The sequence below is a fragment of the Argiope bruennichi genome, chromosome 10, assembly GCF_947563725.1.
Source record: "Argiope bruennichi chromosome 10, qqArgBrue1.1, whole genome shotgun sequence".
NCBI classification, from domain to species: Eukaryota; Metazoa; Arthropoda; class Arachnida; order Araneae; family Araneidae; genus Argiope; species Argiope bruennichi.
In genome coordinates this window covers 224,114-227,769 of record NC_079160.1, presented here as the reverse complement: position 1 = coordinate 227,769, position 3,656 = coordinate 224,114, and the positions used below count along the sequence as shown (strand labels likewise).

Below are 3,656 nucleotides of genomic sequence, written 5' to 3'. Positions count from 1 at the left end.
CAAAAATTCGTTCTGTGGCAGTAAATTTTTAGTTTTGTTGGAAATTTGACTTATTTGATTTTCCTAGAAATCATCTATTACATTTTAATTTATCTACATGAAACATGTTTATCGATATCGATTGTCTCAGAATAGCTTGTTTCTCAAAGTACAAAGCAAGCACTACGTTTAAAGAAAATGAATGCAAACCAATATTTTAGTCGTTTTAAGTAGATATATGAAAATTTCAAACAATTTAGATGAAATATCGATTGATATGCCAAACATTTGTTTTGAATGATAATTACATGCACTTCAAGCTTTCCCAATTTTAAAAAAATATCCCCAAAAATGTAAGATTCATTGTCATAGCCTTAAAATGGGATCATGAAATACTTCAAAGATATATTGATATTTTCAAATAATTTGCCATTACATTAGTAATCACAATTTCACCACTATGCAAACTGATGATTTTTGATAGAAAATATACATTTTGGATTTGGTGTAACATTTATAATTTTACTAACCAACTACATTGTTAGTAATTCCCAACAATGTTAGTACTCTAGTTTGCACTTGATAGAAGCTTCAGATACTGCATGTTGTGGCAGGATCACTTCGAACAAAACAAGTCAACATCTGAATCGGAATAGATTAGATCTGAAAAACAAGAAACCATTCAATGGCAGAATATACATGACAGTTTTACTCTTTAAATATGCATTGATAATTACAAACGAAGCTTATGATTTCACTATTAATAGAAGCGAGAATAGAAATCCTACTTCAAATGTAGATTTAAGTTTACCAATGGCTGATCTTTTGAAAATGAAACTTTATAGTGATTTATAGATTTTAAAATAATTAACTAAACAAGATCTTTCAGAAGCTGTGCATATATGTATTCTCTAAGGATCAGAAGTGGAGCAAATAATGCTCAAATAGCATTAGCACAGTAGCCGCAGTTATTGGTTAGACTTCAGAATACCATATGTTATTTTGCCCTTTTCTAGAAACTGTCATAGAATCATTTAAACTGTCTCGGAACGAACGAATGAGTGCATAATGGAGAAAGAAACAAGGCTTGAAGCTTCGTTTGACAAACATGGACGTTTTCTTTCTTAAGGTTACAACCGAAGTTTTCTGGATTATCATTTAAATACTTTAAAAGGAAATGAAATTGGTGACCTTACTGATATTAGTATGTACCAGTTACTTCGATTAACAAAATATTGAAAATTATATGCATTTTAAATAAAAATTACAATGAATTTATAGCGTTCCAAAAAATGAGTTTACTGGAGGTTGAAAGTGAGACGAAAAAAAATTACATGGAAACATCTTTTGCTCATCTGTCACAGGCGTATGTTTGAAAAAGTTTCTGTCCATGCAATATTTCCTTAGTATACACCATGAAGAAAGCCTTACCTAGGCCGATTACTTCGACAATTACGTTTAGAAGTTGATATCGTGAAATAAGTATATCAACTCTTTTCTTAGGTAAAACTACTGTAGATATTTCAATAATTATTTCCAGGAAATTATGGTTTATTTATCTTTAACTGCCACCGATATACTTTCTGGAGAAACCAAATAAAATGGTTATCGAGTGTCTCTCTGTGGTAGTTTTATTGTTATAATTCAGAAACTTACCATGCCTTTGAATTCCATGTACTTCGAACTCATCTGAAGGGAATATCCTCCCCGTATAAAGAACTGCTTTCTAGTGAAGACGTTTTTGGACCTTGAAAAGCGTATTATCGATGGTGATGACATACTTTTTAACCGGAAAAGTAGAATCAACGGCCATGAGTTGTCTGACAGAAGAATACCTAAAACAAATAGAAGTACATTGTTATGGTTCTCATTCGATAATCCAAGCCAATGATTGGAAATCATTTGATGGTGTGACAATTCGCACAACTTACCGATATTACTTCAATGACGTTCTTTCCAGGACATCTAGATACCTACTACACATATGTAGATACTTTATGGCTGGAACTGAAAGGGCATTCATTTAACTTAATAAATTTGGTCATTCTAGAAAGTTTACCACAAGCCATGCAGAGACAACAGAATTACCTAGAAGCATTTTTGTCCTGCGTAGATGCTGGAATCTAGTTTCAAACGGTTCCTGGCCATGGAGTATTTCCCTCATAACGAGGGTCACTGGGTGATTCCATTCTAAGACGTTCAATTACTTTGAATCCTATACTCAGAAACGCGTATGACAGGCGTTTGAATTCCGGTAATTCATTATGGTAAGTAGCCAATAGGGCTGCATCTGTTTCAATAAATATTTTATGATAATTATGTTTCGCATCTCTTTGCAGCCTCCAGTAATTTAATTTCTAGATGAACCAATTAATGGTTTTCAAATTCCATGCCGTTTTGTTAATATAAATAGCGAACTTACTGCGCCCTTGAATTGTCTCATCACCTTCAACATCACCTGTAAGGAATACTTCCTCGCATCCAGCATATTTGGGGTGGACAATCAAGTGCATGGAACAGAAAGCAACACTACTGGTGGTTGACGTAGTGCCTTTATCAAGCAAAATGACATGGATATAGGCCATGTTGTACCGTCTGTCAATGCCTAGTGAAAAAAAATGTGTACATTTTTACAGTTATAATTACCATAGATATAATCACATGATTATATCCAACATTCATCACGATATGATAATTATAAATATCGTAACTCACCGATATTACTTCTGTACGAAAAAAAAAATTTCGTGGCCATCCAGATAGCTGCCATCCATATTTTCGTCAAGAGAAAAGGCGGTCGCTTTGCTTACAGGAGTTGGCCACTGTTTCAAGCGAACAGCATAAAAAGTGTTCTTTGCAGTGAACAGCTCCAACAACGGCAGGCGATTTTGTTAAATTGATGACTTCTATGACGTATTTCACTGATGAGTGAAAAGGCCAGTGAATTCAACAGAAACTTTCTAGTATTACAGATATTTGATTTAAACGTTTCCCACTGGATAGTCTTACACAAAAGACTTGTCAAATTTGCATTAAACATTCTGTTCATTTATAGAAGAGGACACAAGAGAGCAACTGCCACTGTTTCCTCTGTCATATTAGACTGTACCATGTAAAATCCACATGATTATAGCATTTTCGTCGCTTAGAAACTACTCGAGTGGAATATTCAAAGATTATGAATATTTCTTCCACATTAAATGTGCAGATTTTAATGCATTTTAGAAAGTTTCCAATAGATAAAAACATTTGAGCGGGCAACTGTTAGTAATTTTTAAATTTTAAAAGGGAATGGACTACAGAGATTATTCCTCTTTTGTTTTTCTTTACAATAAACAAATTTGATTTCAGAAAAAACATCTTTGCCTTAACTCATTTCATATTTTTAAGTGTTATGAAGATAATTTTTTTATATACTTAAGTATAAAATGCAATACGAAATTTATCTGAATAATTTCAAGTAAGTTCAAAATAGCTTAATTTAGTACGATTTTTTTTTATCTCAAATGCTTAGTAGCTTAATTCAATTCTATTTCTGAAAGGTTTTTCCTAGCCTTATTCTAACCGATTACTGCCTTTAATTCATTCATTTTGATTCGAAGACAATTGCAATTCCTTCACATGAAGCTATTCAAACTTCCATTTCCGAATTGCGATATAGAACAAACTAAGTTATT

General features: G+C 32.6%; 1 long non-coding RNA gene across 2 annotated transcripts; it reads right to left on the bottom strand.

The window, feature by feature from the left end:
• Positions 1-546: 546 nt before the first annotated feature.
• LOC129989179 (uncharacterized) lies at positions 547-2,540 on the bottom strand. Of its 2 annotated transcripts, XR_008785734.1 has the most exons (4): positions 2,402-2,540; positions 1,911-2,269; positions 1,636-1,814; positions 547-642 (listed from the first exon to the last, which is right to left on the bottom strand). It is a non-coding gene; the product is annotated as an uncharacterized LOC129989179 (long non-coding RNA). The 2 variants fall into 2 exon arrangements; XR_008785733.1 differs by having other exon boundaries at positions 1,911-2,540.
• Between the last annotated feature and the right edge of the window lie 1,116 nt (positions 2,541-3,656).